This window comes from Mustela putorius, unplaced genomic scaffold (assembly GCF_011764305.1).
Source record: "Mustela putorius furo isolate JIRA1106 unplaced genomic scaffold, ASM1176430v1.1 tig00003834_pilon_pilon_pilon, whole genome shotgun sequence".
NCBI lineage: Eukaryota > Metazoa > Chordata > Mammalia > Carnivora > Mustelidae > Mustela > Mustela putorius.
This window is the reverse complement of record NW_025421987.1, coordinates 45,936,416-45,952,367: the sequence shown is the minus strand read 5'-3', so window position 1 is coordinate 45,952,367 and position 15,952 is coordinate 45,936,416. Positions and strand designations below refer to the sequence as shown.

General features: G+C 36.7%; 1 pseudogene; it reads left to right on the top strand.

The window, feature by feature from the left end:
• The window catches only part of LOC101679485, a 143,691-nt pseudogene extending 139,540 nt beyond the window's left edge, over positions 1 to 4,151 (top strand).
• The last annotated feature ends 11,801 nt before the right edge of the window (positions 4,152 to 15,952 follow it).

The following is a 15,952-nucleotide window of genomic DNA, read 5'->3' as shown; positions in this document are numbered from 1 at the left end:
ATGGAACATTTTTCCATTTCTTTGTATCTTCCTCAATTTCTTTCATGAGTATTTTATAGTTTTCTGAGTATAGATTCTTTGCCTCTTTGGTTAGGTTTATTCCTAGGTATCTTATGGTTTGGGGTGCAATTGTAAATGGGATTGACTCCTTAATTTCTCTTTCTTCTGTCTTGTTGGTGTAGAGTAATGCAATTGATTTCTGTGCATTGATTTTATACCTGACACTTCACTTAGTTCCTGTACAAGTTCTAGCAGTTTTGGAGTGGAGTCTTTTGGGTTTTCCACATATAGTATCATATCATCTGAGAAGAGTGATAGTTTGACTTCTTCTTTGCTGATTTGGATGCCTTTAATTTCCTTTTGTTGTCTGATTGCTGAGGCTAGGACTTCTAGTACTATGTTGAATAGCAGTGGTGATAATGGACATCCCTGCCGTGTTCCTGACCTTAGCGGAAAAACTTTCAGTTTTTCTCCATTGAGAATGATATTTTTGGTGAGTTTTTCATAGATGGCTTTGATAATATTGAGATATATGTCCTCCATCCCTACACTTTGCAGAGTTTTGATCAGGAAGGGATGCTGTACTTTGTCAAATGCTTTTTCAGCATCTATTGAGAGTATCATATGGTTCTTGTTCTTTCTTTTATTAATGTATTGTATTACATTGATTGATTTGCCGATGTTGAACCAACCTTGCAGCCCTGGAATAAATCCCACTTGGTCATGGTGAATAATCCTTTTAATGTACTGTTGAATCCTATTGGCTAGTATTTTGGTGAGAATTTTCACATCTTTGTTCATCAAGGATATTGGTCTGTAGTTCTCTTTTTTGATGGGATCCTTGTCTGGTTTTGGGATCAAGGTGATGCTGGCCTCATAAAAAGAGTTTGGAAGTTTTCCTTCCATTTCTATTTTTTGGAGCAGTTTCAGGAGAATAAGAATTAGTTCTTCTTTAAATGTTTGGTAGAATTCCCCTGGGAAGTTGTCTGGCCCTGGGCTTTTGTTTCTTTGGATATTTTTGATGACTGTTTCACCCTCCTTACTGGTTTTGGGTCTGTTCAGGCTTTTTATTTCTTCCTGGTTCAGTTGTGGTAGTTTATCTGCCTCTAGGAATTAGTCCATTTCTTCCAGATTGTCAAATTTGTTGGTGTAGAGTTGCTCATAGTATGTTCTTATAATTGTCTGTATTTCTTTGGTGTTAATTGTGATCTCAACTCTTTCACTCATTTTGTTTACTTGGGTCCTTTCTCTTTTCTTTTTGATAAGTCTGGTTAGGGGTTTATCAATCTTATTAATTCTTTCAAAGAACCAGCTCCTAGTTTGTTGATTTGTTCTATTGGTTTTTTTTGTTACTATTTCATTGATTTCTGCTCTAATTTTTATGATTTCTCTTCTCCTGCTGGGTTTAGGGTTTCTTTCTTGTTCTTTCTCCGGCTCCTTTAGGTGTAGGGTTAGGTTGTGTACTTGAGACCTTTCTTGTTTCTTGAGAAAGGCTTGTGCTGCTATATATTTTCCTCTCAGAACTCCCTTTGCTGTGTCCTACAGATTTTGAACCATTGTGTTTTCATTATCATTAGTTTTCAAGAATTTTTTCAATTCTTCTTTAATTTCCCGGTTGACCCATTCATTCTTTAGAAGGATGCTGTTTAGCCTCCATGTATTTGGGTTTTTTCCAAATTTCCTCTTGTGGTTGAGTTCCAGCTTCAGAGCATTGTAGTCTGAAAATATGCAGGGAATGAAACCAATCTTTTGATACCGGTTGAGACCTGATTTAGGACCAAGGATGTGATCTATTCTGGAGAATGTTCCATGTGCACCAGAGAAGAATGTGTATTCTGTTGCCTTGGGATGAAATGTTCTGAATATATCTATGATGTCCCTCTGGTACAGCATGTCATTTAAGGCCTGTATTTCCTTGTTGATCTTTTGCTTGGATGATTTGTCCATTTCAGTGAGGGGAGTGTTAAAGTCCCCTACTATTATTGTATTATTGTTGATGTGTTTTTTTGATTTAGTTATTAATTGGTTTATATAGTTGGCTGCTCCCACTTTAGGGGCATAGATATTTAAAATTGTTAGATCTTCTTGTTGGACAGATACTTTGAATATGATATAGTGTCCTTCCTCATCTCTTATTATAGTCTTTGGCTTAAAATCTAATTGATCTGATATAAGGATTGCCACCCCTGCTTTCTTCTGATGTCCATTAGCATGGTAAATTCTTTTCCACCCCCTCACTTTAAATTTGGAGGTGTCTTCGGGTCTAAAACGAGTTTCTTGTAGGCAACATATAGATGGTTTTTTTTTTTTTTTTTTTATCCATTCTGATACCCTGTGTCTCTGATTGGGGCATTTAGATCATTAACATTCAGGGTAACTATTGAGAGATATGAATTTAGTGCCATTGTATTGCCTGTAAGGTGACTGTTACTGTATATTGTCTCTGTTCCTTTCTGATCCACTACTTTTAGGGTCTCTCATTGCTTAGAGGACCCCTTTCAATATTTCCTGTAGAGCTGGTTTGCTGTTTGCAAATTCTTTCAGTTTTTGGTTTTCCTGGAAGCGTTTTTCTCTCTCCTTCTATTTTCAATGATGGCCTAGCTGGATATAGTATTCTTGGCTGCATGTTTTTTTCATTTAGTGCTCTGACTATATCATGCCAGCTCTTTCTGGCCTGCCAGGTCTCTGTGGACAAGTCTGCTGCCAACCTAATATTAGATCTATGAGATTGCTGCCAATCTCATAGATCTAATTAGATCACATCCTGGGTCCTAATATTACCATTGTATGTTACAGACTTCTTTTCCTGGGATGCTTTCAGGATTTTCTCTTTGTCACTGAGACTTGTAAATTTTACTATTAGGTGACGGGGTGTGGACCATTCTTGTTGATTTTGAGGGGCATTCTCTGCACCTCCTGCATTTTGATGCTTGTTCCCTTTGCCATATTAGGGAAATTCTCTCCAATATACCTTCTGCTCCCCTCTCTCTTTCTTCTTCTTCTGGAATCCCAATTATTCTAATGTTGTTTCATCTTATGGTGTCACTTATCTCTCAAATTCTCCCCTCATGGTCCAGTAGCTGTGTGTCCCTCTTTTGCTCAGCTTCTTTATTCTCTGTCATTTGGTCTTCTATATCACTAATTCTTTCTTCTGCCTCATTTATCCTAGCAGTGAGAGCCTCCATTTTTGATTGCACCTCATTAATAGCTTTTTTGATTTCAACTTGGTTAGATTTTAGTTCTTTTATTTCTCCAGAAAGGACTTTTATATCTCCCGAGAGGGTTTCTCTGATATCTTCCATGCCTTTTTCAAGCCCGGCTAGAACCTTGAGAATCGTTATTCTGAACTCTAGATCTGACATATTACCAATGTCTGTATTGATTAGGTCCCTAGCTTTCAGTACTGCCTCTTGTTATTATTATTATTTTTTTTTTGTGGTGAATTTTCCCACCTTGTCATTTTGTCCAGATAAGAGTATATGAAGGAGCAAGTAAAATACTAAAAGGGTGGCAAAGACCCCAGGAAAATACACTTTAACCAAATCAAAAGAGTCCCCAAATCGTGAGGGGGAGAAAGGGGATAAAAAGAGGTTCAGAGAAAAAAAAAACAATTAAAGAAAGAAAACAAATAAAGAAAAAATATAAAATATATACATATATATATATACATATATATATATTAGATATACTAGTTAAGAAACATTAAAAAAGCAAAGGGTAAAAGTTAAAAAAAATTAGCAGAAGAAGAAAAAAATGAAAAAAAAATTAAATTAACTGCAAGACTAAAGAAACATGGGGAGAAAGCCATGAGTTTCGTGCTTTGCTTTCTCCTCCTCTCGAATTCCGCTGCTCTCCTTGGTATTGAACCTGCACTCCTTGGTAGGTGAACTTGACTAGATTTCTTGTTGATCTTCTGGGGAAGGGGTCTGTTGTAGTGATTCTCAAGTGTCTTTGCCCCAGGTGGAATTGCACCGCCCTTACCAGGGGCCGGGCTGAGTAATCCACTTGGGTTTGCTTTTGGGAGCTTTTGTTCTCTGAATGCTTTTTGCATTGTTCCGGAGGATGGGAATGAAGATGGCGGCCTCCCAGTTTCTGGCCCGGAGCTGCTGAGAGCTCGGGGACCGCCTCCTCAGTGCTCCCTCAGAGAATAGCACCCAGTCCCTCCAGCCACGCTCTGAGCTCACCCAGCCTGCAACCGGTTCAGGGTAACCCTGAGCTGAGAGCTCACTCCTTGGCTCTGTCTCTGTAATCCGGCTTTCCTGTTCTAATACCTGCAAGCTCTGCAACACTCAGACACTCCTGATCCTTCTGTGACCCTGTGGGACCTGGGGCCACACTGACCTCGCATGGGCTTAACCCCGGTTTAGCCTGTGGAGCAATGTCCCTCAGTGGAACAGACTTTTAAAAGTCCTGATTTTGTGTTCCGTTGCTCTGCAGCTTGCTGGGATTTGGCTCTTCCCCCGGCGATCTATCTTTCCATCGCTTTGGATTCACTTCTCCGCCAGTCCTACCTTTCAGAAAGTGGTTGATTTTCTGTTTCTAGAATTGCTGTTCTTCTTCTCTTTGTTCTCCTGTTGGATTTGTAGGTGTTTGCAATGCTTAGATAAGCTATCTAACTGATCTCCTGCTACCTGCTATATTCTCAGCCTGTTACTTCTCCACCATCTTGACTCCTCTCCCCCAGATACCTCTTTGATAAGTGTTCCCATTTCTTTCAGGTAAATACCAAGGAGTGGAATTACTAGGTCACATGGTAGTTTTGTTCTTAATTTTTTTCAGAAACCTTCATACTGTTTTCCACAGTGGCTGTACCAGTTTGCTTTCCCACTAACAGCACACAAGTGTTCTCCTTTCTCCACATTTTAGCCAGCACTAATTTTTTGTCTTTTTTATGATAGCCATTCTAATGGGTGTGAAGTTTTGATTTGCATTTCCTTGATGATTACTGATGTTGTGCACATTTTCTTGTACCTGTTGACCATTTGTGAATCTTCTTTGGAAAAATGTCTATGCAGATGTTGACCCATTTTTTATTTGATTAATTAGGGGGTTTTTGTCTTTTTTTTTTTTTGCTAATGAGTTGTATGAGTTTTAATATTTATTAGATATTTACTCATCAGATTTGCAAGACTTTTTTTCATTCTACTGGTTATATTTTTGTTTTATTGATTGTTTCTTTTGATGTGCAGAAGTTTTTAGTTTCATATCATCCCACTTGTTTTTTATCTTGTCACTTTAGGTGTCTTATCAAAAATTCATTGCTAGGACCTATGTCAGGAGTTTTTTTCTTTTTTTTTTTTCAAGGAGTTTTATGATTTCAGGTCTTAAATTTAAGTCTTTCATTTCAAATTAATTTTTGGGAATGGTTTAAGATAGAGGTTTAGTTTCATTCTTTTACATGTGAGTATCCAATTTTCCCAACACCATTTTTTAAAAAGACAGTCCTTCCTCCATTAAGTATACTTGGCTCCCTTGTCTAATGTTAGTTGACTTACACATACCGGTTTATTTCTGGGTTATCAATTATGTTCCATTGGTTTGTGTGTCTGTTTTTACATGAATACCATACTGTTTTGATTACTATAGATTTATGATATAGTTTGGAAATCAGGCAGTGTGATGCCTCCTGCTTTGTTCTTTTTTTCCCTCAGGATTGTGTTATAAAAATTGTAAGTTGTAAAAAATTATAAAAACAATTTTAGGATTGTTTTGTTTCCTTCTGTAAAAAATGCCATTGGAATCTTAGGGATTGCATTGAATCTATAGATAATTTGGGGGTAATATAAACATTTCAACTTTACTAATTCTTCCAGTCCATGAACACAGGATGCCTTTCCATTTATTTGTGTCATCTTTGATTTCTTTCCTCAACTGTAGTTTTCAAGGTAGAGATCTTTAACTGCCTTGGTTAAATTTATTCCTAAATATTTTATTGCTTTTGATGCTATTATAAATGGGATTGTTTTGTTTTTCAGATAATTCTCTTTTAGCATATAGAAACACTACTGATTTTTGTATATTAATTTTGTATGATACAACTTTATTCACTGAGTAATTTTAAGGTTTTTTTTTTGGTGATCTTTAGAATTTTCTACATATAAATCATGTTTCTATAAATGGAGAAAATTTTACTTCTTCCTCTCTAATTTGGGTATTTTAATTTCTTTTTCTTGCCTGATTGTCCTGCTAAGACTTCCAATACTTTGTTGATTAGGAGTGGTGGAACCGGGCATTCTTGCCTTCTTCTTAGTCTTAGAAGAAAAGCTTTCTACCCGTCTCCCTTGAGTATGATGTTAGCTATGGGCTTGTTGTCATAAAACACTTTTATTATGTTGAGGTACTTCCTTCCATACCTAATTTGTGAACCGATGTTTAATTTTATCAAATGTTTTCTCTGCATTACTGAGATGAATATTTGATTTTTTTCTTTCATTCTATTAATGTGGTGAATCACAGTATTACTTTGTGTATGTCAAACCATTCTTGCATCCCAAAGATGAATTCCTCTTGATCATGGTAAATGATTCTTTTAATGTGCTGTTGAATTCATTTTGCTAGTATCCTCTTGAGAATTTTTGCATTGTATTCATCAGGACCTTGGCTTGTACTTCTCTTTCCTTGTAGTGTCTTTTCTGGCTTTAATGTCAGGGTAATGTTGGCCTTGTAAAATGAGTTTGGAGAGTTCCCTCTCCTTTGATTTTTTGGAAGAGTTTGAGGATTGGCATTAATTCTTTAAATGTTTGGTGACATTCTCCCATAAAGCCTTCTGGTTTTGTTTGTTGGGATGTTTTTGATTAGTAATTCAGTCACCTTACTAGTAAGTGCTCTATTCAATTTTTCAATTTCTTTCTGATTCAGTTTTTGTAGGTTGTATGTTTCTAATAATGTTTCTGTTTCTTCTGGGTTGTCCAGTCTATTGGAGTATAGTTGTTCTTAGTAGCCTCTTAGAAATCTGTATATATTTGATGTCAGTTATGATGTCTCCTCTTTTGTTTATAATTTTGTTGATGCAGGTTCTATCTCTTTTTTACTTGGTTAGTCTAGCTAAAGTTTTCAATTTTATAATTTTAAAGAATGAATTCATAGTTTTGTTAGTCTTTTCTTTTCTTTTTTTTTTTTTTTTGGTTCTCTCTTTCATTTTCTTCTACTCTAATCTTATTTCCTTCCTTTCTAACTTTGAACTTAGTTTTTTCTTCTTTTCTTAGTTCCTTGAGCTATAGAGTTAGGATAATTATTTGAGATTTTTCTTGTTTCTTAATATAAATGTTTATTGTCATGAACTTTCCTCTTAGAACTACTTTCACTGCATCCCATAAGTTTTAGTAAATTTTGTTTCCATTTTTATCTCAAATAACTTTTATTTTCCCTTTAGTCTCTTGCTTGAGCCATTTGTTGTTTATGAGATTATTATTTACTTTCCATGTATTTGTGGTTTTTCCAGGTTTTCTCCTGTTACCAATTTCCAGTTTCACACCATTGTGATCACAGAAGATATGTGGTAAAATTTCAGTCTTCAATTTGCTAAGAATTGTTTTTACCTACCCTATGGTCTATCCTAGAAAGTGTTCCATTTGTACTTGAGAAGAATGTGTATTCTGGTATTGTTGGATAGAATATTCTGTATATATCTGTTAGGTTTACTTGATCTGTAGAGTATTAAAGTCCCCAAGTATTACTGTATTGTTGTTTATTACTCCTTTCAATTCTATTAGTTTTTGCATTACATGTATGTAGGTGCCCCATTGTTGGGTGCATATTTACAATTGTTACATCCTCAGTGGATTGACCCCTTTATTATTGTATAATAACATTCATCTCTTTTTATCAGTTTTATTTTAAGGCCTATTTTGTCTGATGTAATATACCTACCTCTATTTTTTTGTTGTTATTAGGATTTGTTTGAAATGTCCTTTTCATCCCTTTATTATGTCCTTTTTATCCTTTAGTCTATATGTGTCTTTGAGGTTAAAGTAAGTGTCTTATAGGCAGTATATCATTAGAACTTGTTTTTATCTTTTCAGCATTCTATGACTTTTCATTTGAAGATTTAATCAATTTACATTGATTAGGTAAGTAATTATTATTAGGAAAGAACTTACAATTATTAGGTAATTAATATTAGTAAGAACTTAGTATTACCATTTTCGTAATTGCTTTCTATTTTATAGATCCATTGTTCTTTCTTATCCTGCTACTTTTTAAAAATTTTGATATCTCTCAGTATCAGCATGCTTTGATTTCTTTATCATGTTCTTTTGTGTAATTACTGTAGGTTACCCTCTTGTGGTTACCATGAGGCTTACATAAAATATCTGAAAACTTTAACATCCTATTTTAAACTGATAACAACTTAACTGCTATAGCATTCCTAAACTTCATACTTTTACTTCTTCTTTCCCTTACATTTTAGGTTATTGATGTTATACTTTACATATTTTTATACTGTGCACCCAATAATAGATTACTGTACTTCTGGTTATTTTTACTACATTTATTTTTTTAACTTTTAAACTAGAGTTAAGTTAATTATGCTCCTCTGTTACCATATTATGGAACCTAACTTTGACTACGTATTTACCATTATTATTGAGTTTTCCACTTTCTTTTCTTTTTATGATGTTAATATCTTTTACTTCTGCTCAAAGAACTTTTTTTTTTTTAGCATTTCTAATAAGGTAGGTTTGTTGGCTATGAATTTACTCAGATTTTGTCAGTTCAGGAAAATCTTTATCTCTTCTTAGTTGTTTAAAAAGATTTTATTTATATATTTATTAGAGAGCTGCATGAGTGGGCGGAGGGACAGAAGGACAAGCAGGCTCCCCATTGAGTGGGGAGCCCAATGGATGGCTTGATCTCAGGATCCTGAAATCATGACCTGGGCTGAAGTTAGACACTTAACTGATCCCTGATCCCGGGACATCATTCCAGGTGTCCCTCTTCATTTTTTAAAGGGCAACTTTGCTGGGTATATAATCCCTGTTTGACAGTTTTTTATTTCAATATTTTGGATAGATCATCCCATTCTCTTCTGGTTTGGAAGGTTTCTGTTGAGAAAGCCACCCATAGCCTTATGGGGGTTTCCTTATGTATAGTTTGTTTCTTCTCTTGGTGCTTTCAAAAATTTTGTCTTGGATTTTTGACCATTTAATAATAATGTATCTCACTGGAGTGCTATTGAGGATGTTTATTTGGGGTTGATTGGGTCTCATGGATCTGAATATCTACTTCTCTTCCAAGATTTGGGAAGTTTTCAGTCATTATTGCTTTAAATATGTTTAAATATATTTTCTCTCCCTTTCTTTTCTTCTAGTTTTCTTATAATGTGGACATGTGGATTCTATAATTATATTCTATAATTCTCATAGGCTTTCTTCACTCTTTTTTTCTTGTTTCTTCTCCGAATGGCAACTTAAATATCCTGTCCTTCAGGTCACAGTTGCTCTCTGTTGCATGTTTGAGCATGCTGCTGAAGCTCTATATTGAATTATTCATTCCAATCATTGTATTTTTTGCTCTAGAATTTCTGGCTTTTTGGGTCTTTTTTTGATAGTTTATATTTCTTTGTTGAACTCCCTTGTTTTGTTCATACATTGTTTTCTTAGTTTTGTTCAGTTGTCTATGTTTTCTGGTAGTTCTTTAAACTTCTGTAAGAGGATTATTCTGAATTATTTTATTTATTCATTTATTTTTAAATAGGCTCCACACTCAGTGTGGAGCCCAGTGCAGGGCTTGAACTCATGACCTTGAGATTAAGACCTGAGATGAGATAAAGAATTGGACACTTAGCTGACTGAACCATCCATGTGCACCCATTCTGAATTCTTTGATCTTCATTTCTTTATGATTATTAGAGCTTCACTAGTTTCCTTTGGTGGTATCATATTTGCCTGATTTTTATTATCCTTGATTCTATGTGCTGGTTTCTGTGCATATGAGTAAGCTGTTTTATTTTTTAAACTTTATGGGTTCACTTTGGTAGAGATAGTTCTTCACCAGTTCACTTGATTTGTTGTTCTGGATGTTTTCAGCTGGTAATGTCCTTGGGCTAGTAGGGCTTATTATCACAGTCTGTATTTGGTCAAGGTCATTGTCCATCCTTTGAGGTCAAAGGGCAAAGAGATCCTGTTCACCAAGAACAGTTGGATAGGACTGATGGTTTGTTTTCCTGCTGTAAAGAGATTATAGAATAGATTCTGTGGTTGACCAGGTTCTCTGATCAGACTTTCTAGATGATTGGGAGTAGATAATTGTATTCAGCAGCACTTGTGGTTATGAGTTAGCTTCACTGTCCTCTCAGGTCACCAGAATGGGCCCCAAGGCCTGCACTGCTCATTGTTTGGGGGTCAAAATCAGGCTGGCTGCACACTGAATTTCCTGGCCAGAAAGGTTTTGCTATGCAGATGGAGAAAACTCCAATCTGTGGTTTCTTTTCTTTTTTTTTTTTTTTAAAGATTTTATTTATTTACTTGACAGAGAGAGATCACAAGTAGGCAGAGAGGCAGGCAGAGAGAGAGGGGAGGAAGCAGGCTCCCTGCCGAGCAGAGAGCCCGATGCGGGACTCGATCCCAGGACCCTGAGATCATGACCTGAGCCGAAGGCAGCGGCTTAACCCACTGAGCCACCCAGGCACCCTGTGGTTTCTTTTCAAGTGCCACTTTAAGTAAGGCTGTAGGATGGTCTCTGTAGCTTTCCATGTACTTTGTTAGGTCCTCTAGTTGGGAGTGGTGGGGTGATGGTGAAGAGTATAACAGCAGTATCTAGGATAGGAATTAATTTACTTGTCCAGACAGGACCCCATACATGCCCCAAAATTGTTAATTATCTTGTTTGGGAATCATATGAGACAGACCTACATGCTAAGCTCCCTGGACAGATAGGGACACTATCTTGGTTCTGAGCATGGAGAGCTGCTGTCAGTGTCTTCACTTAAGTGTAATTGTAATCAGAGCCATGGGTTGGTTCCAGAGATTACCAGCTGATACGGCCAAGCTTCCCAGTCTGGAAGGGCAGGGAGCTATGCTCAGCAGTGGGTGAGGCTATAATTAGTTCCGCTTCCCAGGCAGGGCTGGAGAGCCAGCTCTAAGCAGCATCCCAGATAATCTGTTCCAACTTTCTGGTCAGGAGAGGCTAGGAGCTATACTCAACAGTGAATGAGGCTATGAATTAGATTCTCTACCTGAATAGAGCATCAGAGCTGCCTCCAACTAGCCTCTCAGGTGTTCTTGTCAGGCTTTCTGGTAGTACAGGGCTGTAAATCACATTCATCAGTGAGTGGGATTATGAATCAGCGCCCCTTACGGGGTAGAGTCAGGTAATTGGCTCGAAGGCTGACAAGGCTCTTTGTTGCTGACCTGTGCCCCAAATTTCTGTCACACTATGACCACTGGCTTTGCTGTATGGATGAGCAGATCTGCCTGCTGGATTCTACACTTGAGCATTGCTGGGCTATGTAACTTTCAGATCTTCTGGTCAGGCTTTCTGGATAGGCAGGGCTAGGAGCTACATTGAATAGTGGGTAAAGATATGACTCAGCATCCCTGTTCAGCAGAAGGGGCCATGTGGGAGATGGGGGCAGACCAGGATCCAGGGCTGGAAGGACTCTTTGAGGTTCAAATCAAGCAAACCTGCACCCTGCCAAGTTCCCTGGTCAGACTATACCACTGTCTTGGCTTTGCAGATAAACATAAATGTTGTTTGTGACTTCTCCTTGGGTGCTCTAAGTGAGACCTTGGTCTGCCAAGATCCAAGTACTGGTTATTGCAAGTCTCTCCCTCCTTCTCTGTCAGTCTGATTTCCAGCAGTCAAGCCCTACATATTCCCCCAAGATCCCCTTGGGGCAAGACTAGAGTGGGACTCACAAGAAGGGATTCATCATGTTAGGGGAACAGGATGTTCACCCTGGATTCTGATCCCATTGGAGAAACCATAAGCTTGGGGAGATTTCTTAGTGTCATGCTGTGCTGATATGGTAGAGAGACAGAGTAGTCAGTGTAGCCACTCCTTTTACCCTTCTAATGTGGTCTATCTCAATCTCCTTGGTCCAGGGGGATGCTTCAGTCTAACCCTGTGTTCTAGGATTTTCCCATTGGTGTCTTATCTGTATATGGTTGTTAGTTGTTCTTGTGAGGAGATAGGAAGCTGGGAATGATCATGTCACCAACTTAGTGATGCACTCTTCAACTTGTGTTGTTTTAAGCTGGTAAGTTTGTAGTAATTTGTTGTAGCACTAATAGGATTCTAACATATGCATCATGAGTTACAAGATACATCACTTATTTCAAAGTCTGTCCATGATTTGTCACTGCACATTTGTCATTGATTTTAGGCATAAACAGTAAAACATGTAGCAGTGCTGACTTTTGGTTTCCCAGTATTAAATTCATGTGATGTTTTACAAAAATGGGTAATCAAAAGAGGAAATTGAAATTGTCTAATCAAGATGTAAGAAAAATAAAAAATGACAATACTAGAAGTGAAATTCAAATCAAACAGAGAGTCATAGAAGAAATAGCTCACTAGAAATATTGATATTGATGGTACCCAAGAGGCTCTGGATGTTTAATGTAAAAAATTTAGTGACAGGGGTGCCTGGGTGGCTCAGTAGGTTAAGCCTCTGCCTTCAGCTCAGGTCATGGTCTCAGGGTCCTGGGATCGAGCCCCGCATCAGGCTCTCTGCTCAGCTGGGAGCCTGCTCCCCCTTCTCTCTCTGCCTGCTGCTCTGCCTACTTGTGATCTCTCTCTCTGTCAAATAAATAAATGAAGTCTTTACAAAAAATTTAGTGACAAAAAGGATGAAGATGTCCTAGAGGAAGTGATAGTAGCAAGAAACATTATTTGTTAACCTATAAATTTACTATAATTTCATTGAAAGTCTCAAGAGGACTTTTTTATTTTATTTTTAAAGATTTTTATTTATTTATTTGACAGACAGAGATCACAAGTAGGCAGAGAGGCAGGCAGAGAGAGAGGAGGAAGCATCCTTCCTGCTAGCAGAAAGCCCAATGTGGGGCTCAATCCCAGGACCCTGGGATCATGACCTGAGCCAAAGGCAGAGACTTTAACCCACTGAGTCACCCAGGCAACCCTCAAGAGGACTTTTTAAAAAATAGGTGATATTCTAAAACTTTGAGAAATAAAATCAATATCTACCAAACTTGAAAAGGATCAAATATATCTATCAGGTATTAAGACAGATTATAAAGATAAGGTAATTTAATAGTTTGATATGGACAAAGTAATAGACAAATAATTACTAGGCCAGACTAAAGAATTTAGAAAACAGACATTTATGTATATGGAAAATTAAGATGTCATTTTAAATTAGTGGTAAAAGGATATCATTCAAAAAAGGGGGTATACTGATATGTTATCCATTTCTTAAAATATCAACTTAGATCTCTATTTTAAAACTCCAGGTGGATTAAAAAGCCTAAGTATAAAAATAAAACTATTAAATTAATAAAACTAAGAGGTTATGAGTTATTATTTTACAGACATAAAGACCTCTAGACAAAGTTAAAAGGCATAAAACTAAAAGAATATAAAATTTGATTACATTAAAAGAAAATCCGCAGTATGAAAAAAGAATGGCAGACATCTAAGACAGAGCAGTCTAATCCAGGGCCAGGGCATGAGAACCCAAAAGGTATCCATAGCTTCTATGGGGCTGAATTAACAAGTGAAGATGATAGGGCCCTCCTCCAAACAGGAGAGAAGACACACATTCACTAATTGTACTTCAGTACAAATCAGTGAAAGGTGCTCAAGTGTGTAGACCAGACCAGCCACTATTATAGAATGAGTGATGGAGAACTCACAGGGAAGCACAAGAACCACCACCCCTTCCCTTGCCATGAAATCCCAATGAACCTTCCCTGAAACCAGGAAGCCTGTCTTGCTAAAAGGAAAGGGAGAAATTATCTGAATGGCTTTTAGGAAGACTGACGGAAAAATCAGTTATAGAAAACAAATAGGCTACATTAATTTCCTGGGCTGGAATAAAAACAAATAATAGAAAAGTGACCTATAATAAAGAGTCTGACTCCATTTTTTACCGTTTGCTGACAAGTTTTAGGTCTTACCCTCTCTAACCCTCTGCCCCATCTGCCCCATATGTGGGTAAGTTGAGAAGCAGGACTGGATGCTCCCTTCTTTATTGTGCAAACTCCTTCCTTTAAATCCTGCACACAAAATTTGCCAGCCCGTCTTTTTTCCTTATTCTCTGAAGCTATTTTTGGCCAGTTTGGGAGATATGGATCTCCCCAGACACCTTGATTTTTCATACACTCTTAGGGTGTGGGTGGTGGATCAGTTTCAACATCCAAACCAAATGTTGGGTGGGATATCTAGTATTCTGTAGGATGGCCACAACATAACTATTCAGAGAATATAGTTAGAAATTATAAACAGGTCATAGAAGACAGAATAAGTGTGTTTGATTAAACATTAAAAGGTATTCAATTTCACTAATCAGGGAAATTAAAAAAAAACCAATAAGATCCCATTTTAGATTGTGAAACAACCTTTTAGATTATGAAAAAATTAGATTAATATTGTGATTAGGTGAAGATGTAGGGAAACAGTAATTTTTGTGTACTGGTGAAGAATTAGCAAAATCTATTTGCAAGGTTTGATTGAGCATGAATTTTGACTTAATTCCACAATATATTCCCTAGAGAACTGCTTACAGATATGCAAAATGCATGTGCAACAATGTTTATTGCAGTCTTATTTGTAATATCCAGGGACTGGAAAATATCTAAATGTTTACTAGTAGAGGAATGGTAAGAAATTATGCTTTATGGACACCATGGAATAATATAAGTTAAAAAGGCTAAGTGATATTTACAAATATAGATGGTAGAAAGTTATCTAAGACATAATAGGTACATGAGTAAGCAAGTTACAGCATAGAAGAATGTTTGGAAGGAAAAAAAACTAGTAACTGAATAGGAAAGGGTAGGAGGTAACTGAGGGAAACTTTCACTTTATTTTGTCTTTATTATTTGATGTGATTATAAATATATATATATATTCATGTATTATTTGAGTAATTAAAGCACATTTTTAAAAGAAAAAAATTTTAAAAAATGGTTGGCTTCCCAAACAGTCTTAAAAAACTACTCTAAACCCACAAAGCAGTTGTCCATTTACTATGAAAGGTAGAAGACAATGTCATTGAAACGCAAGTAATTCGACAAAATTGAAAACATTTTATTTTTATAATTTTATTTTGAAGTAAATTCAAATGTAAGTAAAAGTTTCAAGAATAGTACCAAGAATCCCACAAGTGAGTTTTTTGAATTGCTGCAATTATGCTTTTAGAGCAAAAAGGTCCAATCCAAGATCACATGTTATACGCAGTTGTCATGACTCTCTGGTCTCCTTAAATTTTAAATCCATCTTTCCTTGACTTTCATGACTTTGATAATTTTAAATACAGGGCAGTCATTTTATAGAATGTCTGTCAATTGGATATTGTCCAATATTTCCTCATGGTTAGACCTGGGTTGTGTATTTTCAGCAGAATTATTACAGAGGTGATGTCTTCTTATTACATGCTGTCAGATGACACATAATGTTGATTTGTTCCCTTACTGGTGGTGGTAACTTAGACCACTTGTTTAAAATAGTGTCTACCAGGGTGCCTGGATGGCTCAGTGGGTTAATCCTCTGCCTTCAGCTCAGGTCATGATCTCAGGGTACTGGGATCGAGCCCTGCATTGGGCTCTCTGTTTGGTGGGGAGCCTTCTTCCCCCTCTCTCTCTGACCGCTTCTCTGCCTACTTGTGGTCTCTCTGTCAAATCAATAAGTAAAATCTTTTAAAAAATAGTGTCTACCATGTTTCTGTAGTTTAAAATTGTATATATATATATTTTTTTTTGATTAACAAGTAGTTTTTGTGAAGATATTTTGGGACTATGTAAGTATCTTGTTCTTTCATTCCATTTTA